We start from the raw sequence: 11,978 nt of genomic DNA, 5'->3' as shown, positions 1-11,978 counted from the left end.
GTTATACACTGAACACAGCATCTCAACACACCACCAATACCCCTGACTGGGCAAAAAAATACTGCCCTAATAATTAATCAGATATATATTTTTGTTACCCCACTTGGAGGACAATATTAAAACATTGCAACAGTGTGTGTAAAAGATAAACGGGTATAAAACGTAACATTCATCCAATAAGCCGTATCAGCATTATGAATGTGGAAATGGCATAAAATACTGCACACCAAACAGCTACAAATCATTTATTTTACAGTGTACACAGGTATAATCTTACTGACACTTATTAAAGAAGTGACAGAATAAACCTCATCATTAATAACAGTTTACAGATTTTAATCTTCTTGATTTTCTTTTCTAATCTTTATTTCATTACTTTGTTTTTAATACTTTGCCATCAATATCCCTGACACAGAGACTCAATATCAGGTCACCCACAATTAATACAATTGACCGATAATAATAAAGTAACAGATGGCCTTTTACTTTTAAATTGTGTGTTAATAAAGATATTATTAAAAAATTGTTTTGGGATGAGGAGTGCATCCCAGCAGAACTGATTTCTTCTTTTTTCTTACTTTGTACAATATATATTAGACCGCATCAGTGCCCAACATATAGTACACACAACATCAGTGACCGCCATATGATAAACACCACATAAATAACTATCATACTCTATAGAAGGTTCCACAGAGATTGCTGCTGTTTGTGAGGAGGCGATAATAAGGCCATGTAGATAATAAAAGGAAACAGGGGCGTAACTAGATATTCGTAGGCCCCATAGCAAAAGTTTGTGAAGGCCCCCTATTTAGCAACTGATGGTGCTAAATTTATGTAAAATATATTACTTAGACAGTAAAGATGGGCTCCCTTCTGCTCTGGGCCCCATAGCAGCTACACCCCTTGCACCTATGGTAGTTACACCCTTGAAAGGGAAGACAAAGGCTATGTAGCCCTTCCTGCTCTCCAGCATCACAGATGAGGCATATGTGATTCCTCATCCCATGCAGGGACCCCCTTGCACCCTAAACACCACCACACACACACACACTTCCCCCTTTAAAGTGATAATTGCCTTCATACCCAGCATTTGACAAAGAATAGAAATGTGCACATGTTGGGGGCTGGAGTTGGGTAGAGAGGGTTCTTAGTTAAGTAAGGGTTGAGTGAATCCGCGTGTTAAACATTTAGTAATGTCACCTAATGATAAATTTAAGCCATGTGTCATTAATTCATGTCATGTGGCACAAAATAAGTGGGGACTTCTGAGATTAGGAGGACAGATCTAATAGGGCGCAATATTTATGTAAATATGTGGCAGGTGAGTTTGTTAGAACCATGCATAGATCAGTGAGATCTGTGCCTGTTTCTGTTTAAAAAAGGGTGAAAAGATTCAAATTAAATGGCATGGGGTCCCCCCCTCCCCAAGCATCCAAGCATATCCAATCCTGGGCTCTTTGAGCTGGTCCTTGTTTCCCAAATACAGGGGGGGGGTGGCGGGGATCCCCTGTATTTAAGAAACCAGCACCAGGCTCTTAGACCTATCCTGGTTCCACCCCCTGGCTGTTCAGCCCTGAACGAGGTCCCTGGGGGAGTGGGGAACCCCCCCCCCCCCCCAACATTGTTTCCCCCCGCATGAGGGAAACTAGGAAAGTCCCAAAGAGTCCAGGGCTGATTATGTGGAGGGGGACTCCACACCGTTTTTTTTAATTAAAATTATACAACAAAAATGAACACTCCCATACAAAAAAAAATGCGCATTCCCATTACGAAAAAAAGCACATTGTCGTTACTAAAAAAAAAAAAAGCACGCACCCGTTACTAAAAATTGCACCTTTACTAAAAATTGCACATTCCCATTACTAAAAAATCATTAGAAATCACATGTGAATTTGCACCCTATTACACGTGTTTTTTGTCCAAAAATCGCACACGTGACATGTGCAATATGGGGTGATTTTTTTTAGCTGTCTAAACAAATGGCACCCTATTACATTTCGCACCAGATGTGCAGTTTGCTTTGTACTGCCATACCATCCTGATGGTTGTTTATTGAGTGCCATTATTTATTGTTATTGTTATTATTATGTGTTTCGTGAATAAAGGTTCCCATACACGTTACAATTATTGAATACAATATTGTATACAATATCGCATCTCATCGCATCTCGGTTTTGCGATGAGATCAGATGAAATGAGATCAAAGTACAAAAAGTATGTGCAGCACATACTTTTTGTACTAGATCTCATCTCATCTGATCTCATCGCAAAACCGATATGCGATGAGAGGCGATATTGTATACAATATTGTATACAATAATTGTAACGTGTATGGGCACCTTGAGACCTTATTGTTTGCATTGAGGAGTTTTTCAAATTGACATGCCACATGGTTGGGCAGGATTTATATTATTTCCTGCCTAAATTTCCTTCCCTAGCAATAACCCACACATAAGTTTGAAAATATTTATACAATAACATTTTATTATTTTAAACGTATTATTAAAGTATTTAACCCCTTCCCGACATTTGACGTATATATACGTCATGGCCGGGATGTACTTCCCGACACATGACGTATATATACGTCATGACTTCAAAGTGCCACTGCGTCTCGAGACGCAGTGACAGAGGGACGATGTCTGCTGTCCCTGACAGCAGACATGTCCCTGCATGCCCAGGGGGGGCTGCGATGCCGCCCCCCGTTGGCGATCGCTGTGATTGGCTGTTCAGTGTGAACAGCCATTCACAGCGTTTTCCTGTGTTACTGGCGAATCAGACGCTCGGTAACACAGGTGTCAATCACCGCCGGGCGTCAGGGGGCATGAGGGGGTCATCGGTGACGACGACACCTCACCCCACCTGCCCCCAAGGCTGTGATTGGTCCGTGGGACCCACGGACCAATCACAGCCAAGGCGCGTGATTTAAACTAACGGTGACTGCGCTGCAGACGCCATTCCGGTCTGGAATTGCGTGCAGAGCGGTCACCGTGCCAATCTGTCGTGATACATACCTGATCCTTGCCTGAAACTTACCTGATCACCGCTGATCACCGCTGGTAGCGTGCTGCCAGCAGCTGGATACTTCCTGGATCTTGTGACTTCTGTGTGTGCTGCTGCAGCAGTGTCATAGAGTCACAGATCGTGAGAGATAGGGACAGATAGTGACAGAGAGTGATAGAGAGTGATAGAGAGTGATAGATAGTGAGAGATAGAGAGAGATAGTGACAGAGAGTGATAGAGAGTGCTATATTTTGTGTCTGCTACCCCCCCCCTTTTGTGCTGATCAGTATATCTGTGCTGATCAGCAACTTTTTGGGGGTGCAGGTTTTTTTTTTTTTATATATACCTGTCAGTTGCTGCCAGTTGCACTGTCAGTTGCACCAAAGGTTGTGCACCTGCTGCCCCTCACTGGTAATCAGTGTCGCATCACTGATCACCTTTTTTTTTTTTTTTGAGGGTGCTGTGGGGTCTTTTTTTAATTTTTTTTTTTTACACACACTGTGATTTTGTGGGTGTCCTGTGGACACTGTGCGCTGATCAGTGACGTACATCACTGATCAGCTTTTTCGGCACAGGGTTGATCTATTTTTTTTTTTTTTGATCAAATTCCTGTTGCCTTTGAGCGCTGTTCAGTGACGGACGTTACTGACCAACATCTGTGCTCAATTTTTGGCGCAGGACTTTTTTTTTTTTTTTTTTTTAACCCCTTCAATTTTTTTTTTTTTATTGGGATCAAATTCCTGTATAAAGTATTTTTTTTTCTGCACTACATACACACTACACACTACATACCCCCCGTGTTGAAATAAAGTTTGTACCCCCCCCTACACTATACACGTGTTGAAACATTACACTTACAGAAACACAAAAATAAAAATGTCATCCCAAATGTCATCCCAAATGTCATCCCAGTCATCCAGAAGAATGTATTCAGCGGAGGAGGCATATGCCATGCTTGCCTCTGACTCTGACTCTGACACAGCCAGTGATGCAAGCGGGGAATTTGAAGGATTCGCCTTAAGCTCCTCTTCCTCCTTTGCTGATGAGGGACCCCCTTAAAGACGCCCCCGTAGAGCAGCTGAGACCCCCCCCCAAATGATTGATCCCGTATGGACCCCACCACCAGACAATTTTGAGCCCCAGGTTCCTGAGTTTTTGGCCATCCCAGGAATCCAATTTGATTCAGCAGGTCTCAGAGAAATTGACTTTTTCAAATTATTTTTCTCTGATGATTTTATAAATTTAATGGTGGACCAAACTAATTTATATGCCCAGCAGTTTATTGCTCAAAACCCCACGTCATCATTTGCTAGGTGGACCCCTGTAGATGCAGTAGAGATGATGACGTTTTGGGGTCTGGTGTTACATATGGGCATAGTAAAAAAGCCAGAAATTAGGCAATATTGGAGTACAGATGTTCTGTACAGCACCCCATTTTACCGTATGGCCATGACTCGGGCTCGTTTTGAGATAATCCTTAAATTTTTACATTACACCGATAATACACTGTGCCCACCCAGAGATGATCCCACCTTTGACCGGCTATTCAAAGTCAGGCCGGTCATTGATCATTTCAGTGCCAAATTTGCAGAGATGTACATCCCTGAAAAATTTATTTGTATTGACGAGTCCCTTATACATTTTAAAGGAAGGGTTAAATTCCGCCAGTACCTTCCCAGTAAGAGGGCAAGGTATGGCATAAAAATGTATAAGCTGTGTGAAAGCACCTCAGGGTACACCCACAGGTTTAGGGTATATGAAGGGAAGGATTCAAGAATTGAACCGCCAGAATGCCCCCCCTCCCTCGTAGATGTTAGTGGAAAAATTGTCTGGGATTTAGTGCACCCCTTCCTGGTTAAAGGTTATCACCTCTATGTGGATAACTTTTACACTAGCATCCCCCTGTTTAAGGCCCTTGGTTCAAGAGGTACAGCAGCTTGCGGTACTGTGCGTAAGAACCAAAGAGGCCTCCCAAAAACGCACATTGCCCAAGTAATGAGAAGGGGTGAAAGCAGGGGAATATGCACCGAAAATATGTTGTTGGTCAAATATAAGGACAAGAGGGATGTCCTTATACTGACAACAATTCATGGAGACAGTACCACCTCCATCCCTGTACGAGGTACCAGTACCCACACCTCAAAACCTAATTGTATCCTAGATTACAATAGGTACATGGGCGGAGTGGATCTTTCAGATCAGGTACTGAAGCCGTACAGTGCCCTGCGGAAAACAAAAATCTGGTACAAGAAGCTGGCCGTGTATATCATCCAGATGGCACTGTATAACGCTTACATGCTATTCCGTTCTACCAGCCAGAGGGGGACATTTATGCACTTTCAAGAGGAAGTCATAAAGGGCCTAATATTTGGGAACCAGCAGGCAGAGGGCCCCAGTACTTCTAGTACTGGCCCCCATATTGTACCAGGGCAGCATTTTCCTAACGAAATCCCCTCCACTGCAAGAAAGGGCAGGACACAAAAAAGGTGCAAAGTTTGCTATAAAAAGGGAATAAGAAAGGAAACGATTTTCCACTGTGAAACTTGCCCCGACAAACCCGGCCTATGTATAAAGGAGTGTTTTAAAATATACCACACATCTATGGATTATTAGGTTCATCATTTCACCGTGCTTCGGGGGTCTTGCTAATGCCACATAGCACCCACCATTCATTCCACCAGAATCTGAGCTGCAAAATCCAAAAATCACTCCTTCCCTTCTGAGTCCTGCCATGCACCCAACTGGTATTTTTTGGTCACATATGAGGCATTGCCATACTCGGGAGAAATTGGGGCACAGATTTTGGGGTGCTTTTTCTCCTTCATACCTTCTGAAAATGAAAAATTTTGAGCCAGAACTGCATTTTTGTGTAAAAAAATGTAATTTTTCATGTTCACTGCCCAGTTGTATCAAAATTGGTGAAACCCCTGGGGGTTTGAAATGTACACTATACCCCTAGATGAATTCCCTGAGGGGTGTAGTTTGCAAAATGGGGTCACTTGTGGGGGGTTCCACTGTATTGGTGCTTTGGGGGTCTTGCTAATGCGACATAGCACCCACCAACATTCCACCAGAATCTGTGCTGCAAAATCCAAATATCACTCCTTCCCTTCTGAGTCCTGCCACTTTTTGGTCACATATGAGGCATTGCCATACTCGGGAGAAATTGGGGCACAGATTTTGGGGTGCTTTTTTTCCTTCATACCTTCTGAAAATGAAAAATTTTGAGCCAGAACTGCATTTTTGTGTAAAAAAATGTAATTTTTCATTTTCACTGCCCAGTTGTATCAAAATTGGTGAAACCCCTGGGGGTTTGAAATGTACACTATACCCCTAGATGAATTCCCTGAGGGGTGTAGTTTGCAAAATGGGGTCACTTGTGGGGGGTTCCACTGTATTGGTGCTTTGGGGGTCTTGCTAATGCGACATAGCACCCACCAACATTCCACCAGAATCTGTGCTGCAAAATCCAAATATCACTCCATCCCTTCTGAGTCCTGCCACTTTTTGGTCACACATGAGGCATTGCCGTACTCGGGAGAAATTGGGGCACAGATTTTGGGGTGCTTTTTCTCCTTCATACCTTCTGAAAATGAAAAATTTTGAGCCAGAACTGCATTTTTGTGTAAAAAAATGTAATTTTTCATTTTCACTGCCCAGTTGTATCAAAATTGGTGAAACCCCTGGGGGTTGGAAATGTACACTATACCCCTAGATGAATTCCCTGAGGGGTGTAGTTTGCAAAATGGGGTCACTTGTGGGGGGGTTCCACTGTATTTGTGCTTGGGGGGTCTTGCTAATGCGACATAGCACCCACCAACATTCCACCAGAATCTGAGCTGCAAAATCCAAAAATCACTCCTTCCCTTCTGAGTCCTGCCATGCACCCAAATGGTATTTTTTGGTCACATGTGAGGCATTGCCGTACTCGGGAGAAATTGGGGCACAGATTTTGGGGTGCTTTTTCTCCTTCATTCCTTGTGAAAATGAAAAATTTTGAGCCAGAACTGCATTTTTGTGTAAAAAATGTAATTTTTCATTTGCACAGCCCAGTTGTATCAAAATTGGTGAAACCCCTGGGGGTTTGAAATGTACACTATACCCCTAGATGAATTCCCTGAGGGGTGTAGTTTGCAAAATGGGGTCACTTGTGGGGGGGTTCCACTGTATTGGTGCTTTGGGGGTCTTGCTAATGCGACATAGCACCCACCAACATTCCACCAGAATCTGTGCTGCAAAATCCAAAAATCACTCCTTCCCTTCTGAGTCCTGCCATGCACCCAAATGGTATTTTTTGGTCACATGTGAGACATTGCCGTACTCGGGAGAAATTGGGGCACAGATTTTGGGGTGCTTTTTCTCCTTCATTCCTTGTGAAAATGAAAAATTTTGAGCCAGAACTGCATTTTTGTGTAAAAAATGTAATTTTTCATTTGCACAGCCCAGTTGTATCAAAATTGGTGAAACCCCTGGGGGTTTGAAATGTACACTATACCCCTAGATGAATTCCCTGAGGGGTGTAGTTTGCAAAATGGGGTCACTTGTGGGGGGGTTCCACTGTATTGGTGCTTGGGGGGTCTTGCTAATGCGACATAGCACCCACCAACATTCCACCAGAATCTGAGCTGCAAAATCCAAAAATCACTCCTTCCCTTCTGAGTCCTGCCATGCACCCAAATGGTATTTTTTGGTCACATATGAGGCATTGCCGTACTCGGGAGAAATTGGGGCACAGATTTTGGGGTGCTTTGTCTCCTTCATTCCTTGTGAAAATGACAAATTTGGAGCCAGAACTGCATTTTTGTGTAAAAAAAATAATTTTTCATTTTCACTGCCCAGTTGTACCACAATTGGTGAAACCCCTGGGGGTTTGAAATGTACACTATACCCCTAGATTAATTCCCTGAGGGGTGTAGTTTGCAAAATGGGGTCACTTGTGGGGGGGTTCCTAACTTTTAGCATCTTATGGTGCCTAGAAACCTACATGGTGCCTAAAAAATAATCTCATAAAAAGGAGGCTCCAAAATCAAGTAGGTGCTCCTTCTATTATGAAGCCTGTGGTTTGGTCAACGTGCACACTAGGGCCACATATAGGATATTTATGAAAACAAAAGAATTGGGGGAATCAATTTTTAGTCACATTTCTCTAGTAAAATCTACTGTGTTCCTTAGAAAAATGTATTAAAATTGCAAATCTGCAAAAAAAATGAAATTTTGAAATTTCACCTACACTTTGTTTTAATTCCTGTGAAACACCTAAAGGGTTAACAAACTTCCAAAATGCTGTTTTGAATACTGTGAGGGGTGCAGTTTTTGAAATGGCATCATTTATGGGGGTGTCTCACATACAAGTGCCTCAAAGTCACATCAGAACTGAACTGGTCCCTAAAAAAATCAGTGTTTGAAATTTTCTTGAAAATTTGAGAATTTGCTATTCATATTGTAAGCCTCCTAGTGTCCAAAAAAATTAAAAGGAAGTTGAAATAATGATGGAAACATAAAGTAGACATATGGTCTATGTTAGTTATTAACTATTTTGAGTGGTATGATTATTTGTCTCACAAGCAGAAAATTTAACATTTTGCAAATTGCTAAATTTTCCATTTTTTTACGACATTTTGGTATTTTTCACAAAAAAACACAGACTGTATCGACCCAAATTTACCACTAATTTGAAGTACAATGTGTCACGAGAAAACAATCTCAAAATCACTGGGATAAGTAAAAGCAAAAAAAAGTTATCCCCACTTAAGTGATACATGTCAGATTTGAAAAAAAAGGGCTCTGTCAGGAAGGCAAAAACTGGCTGTGTCAGGAAGGGGTTAATATAGTAACAATACATTTTGTAAGTAATACTAGCAAACTTTTTTTTATGAAACAATTACTGTTAAAACAAGACATTTATAAAAACTTATCATATATCCAACTAAACATTACCAAACACTGCCATCATCACCTACCTGGTCCTTGGTATAGATGGCTTCATCAATCATCGATTTTATGAGTAACTCTATTGTCATGAAGCAATGGTCAAAAAGTTTGGACCAAAAGACAACAGTTACAAAAAAATGCACTTGAATTGACTTTGACAACTATGGGGCCCAGATACTTAGGGGGCCCACCTACTGGCCTGCACCAAGGTCATCATAAAATTGTCTCCAGGGTTCCCAAAATTGCCTTCTAAGCACTGTGTAGCATAATGTGAAATGGGGGCACTGTTGGCATAATGTGAAATGGGGGCACTGTGTGGCATAATGTGAAATGGGGGCACTGTGTGGCATAATGTGAAATGGGGGCACTGTGTGGCATTATGTGAAATAGTGTGTACTGGTGACAATAAAATGTTAACATTAACTAGGATACCATTATAGTTCATAAATTGAACTAGGGCACTACTATAGCACATAAAACAACTGCTATGGAGAGAATTTTCTCCATCAATATTTTGCTATGGAGCCCATGAAGTTCTGGCTGCACCCCTGATCACAATGGTTGCTTGCAGCCTAATGTCCCATGTACAATAACTGGACCTTATTCTGCTGGATAAAAGCCTAAGGTGCATTTATAAGTTTCTACAGCCATCTTCTTTTGGCATTTTGGCTGCCAGGATCCAGACTGTTAGGAAATCTCACTGTTGGGAAATTATACTGAACTCTTAAGGTGCCCATACACTAGTAAGATTTATCTTCAGATCTGGCTGGTTGGTACAAAAACATGGTTATGGATGAGTGACAGTTTGTCAGTTTTCCAGCATTTCCAAGCAAAATGTCAACTGTTTTTATTCCAACCAGACAGATCTGCAGATAAATCTGCGTGTGTATGGCCACCTTAACTAAGAATAGCTTACAAACTTCCTCTTTTATAGGGGAGCCCCTGGTTGGAATACCAAATATTGCCTTTTCAGGTTTCAAAGGTAAAAACAAAACTAAATGCATCATAATTTTATATTAATTCAAAAACTGGCATAAAACCGGGGATTGTCATAAACAATAGGTCTGCCCCCAGGGACCGACATCTAAGAGAGGATTGATCTTCCATCATACCAAATCGATATCTATGGAAAGGGGGGGAGGGGTTCGGATAGGTCCTATATAGTATATGAAGAACAATTTCAAAATATGATGCAGCAGGGATCATTAGGGGACATTTTAACTGAATTCATAGCAGGGTTTGTACAGTCAGAGATGGGATTTGATCCTTAAACTGTGTGAGCCCAGTTGAAGTTGTGTCATATTTCAATGGGGTGTTAAGAAAATAATAATGCATAGATATAGCTTTATAACTAGGAGTCTAGGGTTGTCCCAATGAGCTTGTGATAGAATTCTAGAGACACCCACAATATAATACCGGGCTCGAAAGTAAGTCAAGGGAAAGGGCCTAAATAAGGACTGAATATCAACGGTTTGCATAAACAATAAAGGTTTCCTAGCTACAGGGTCAATGAGTTGCCGGATACAGATAAGACCCATTCTAGACCACAAAGTGAAGGGATGATTCGCCTCTCCATGTTGAAAGAAAGGACAGTGTGTTAGGGGAAGGAAAAAAAAGACACATATGAATTTAATGAAGGCTTGTGCCATAAAATATGCCAGAGCCTATGAGTTGACATTAGTATTGGGTTGGATTGTATTGAAAGAGGCGCTACTGTTATATAGCTTTTAGTTTTACATAACTTGCCTGAAATCCTATGATTACAATCAGTAATATGCATAATTGAGGTTTAGGAGTATTAACTTTGAGTGTGGTTGTTCACTTTTGCATTATTTGTATGCATACATGGTTAACCTAAACAAGTGGTTCCCAAAACGTAATAACCCCTTTAAGGAGGGTCCCCGCATTTCAAGATCTGTTAATAATTCATGTAATTCATGTGTAAAGCCCCATACACATTATGCAATTCTCGCTGGCTTCAATATTAGCGGCTGTGGAGATGATACTGGTGGGGTGTGAGCGACGGAGGGAAGGGAGGTTGGGGGAGATTGGGGACACATGCTGTGGCTGTAGAGTAGCCATGGTTAAAGTGGACTGCCAAGCCCCTTTTCAGCTGAATTCCATGATTCACGGGTCTATGGAGAAGGGGCAATGGTAAAATACAATTAAGTACATGTTAGCCTCGCCTCCTCCATCAAATCACCACGATCATCGGATTTTGTTTCTGCAGCTGAGGTGCGCCGCGGGACACTGCTGGCCCCAGGTGGCCCGCTGGAACGTCACCAAAAACCCGGACGCTCCCGTGGTAAATGGGACAGATTGGATGTATGCAACACACCATAATTTCTAGAAAAGCTAGCTGTCCCCACACCTGCACTCCCTCCCCCCTAATGCCTCTACTGTCAATCAGGTAGAAGGCAGACTATGTGCAATCACTTAGGACATGTTTTGTGCACCAAATGATCAGGAATCTGCATGGACATTTCAGCATCAGCATGTACTAAATTTCAAGCCCCTAATCCTCTTGTGGGACAGAGACTGATGTGAATGATTAAACACGCTCTGAATAATGCTGTGCAATATGGGAAATCTATATAAACAAACAACAATAATAATAATACATTTATGCTGTGTACAAACCGTGAGATTTGACATTAGATTTTGACTATATAGTCAAAATCGCATGCAGATCGCATAGGTTTTTTACCTTTCGATCAGCGGCGTAACTATAGCACCACAGCCACCGCGGGGGTGCGGTGTGCATGTGGGGGCGCCGGGGGCTGCGGTGCTATAGTTAAACACAGTTCTCTGAAACTGTCTGCTGTATGGGGGCGGCCATTTTGTGGTGGTCCTCAGCAGAAGAACGGAGCCGCCGGGACCAGCGCGATAGGTAAGGCTGTGGGGGATTGAGGGGGGGTTTGCATGGGCGGCGGGGTAGGGGTGATTGGGTGCTTGGCAGGGCGGCGACGGGGGGGGGGCCCTAACGGCGGGGGGGGGGTGCCCAAAACGTAGCTATGCCACTGCTTTTTATCCCGATGCGC

Source organism: Crinia signifera, chromosome 1, assembly GCF_055691185.1.
Source record: "Crinia signifera chromosome 1, ASM5569118v1, whole genome shotgun sequence".
Lineage (NCBI taxonomy): Eukaryota > Metazoa > Chordata > Amphibia > Anura > Myobatrachidae > Crinia > Crinia signifera.
This window is presented reverse-complemented; position numbering follows the sequence as displayed.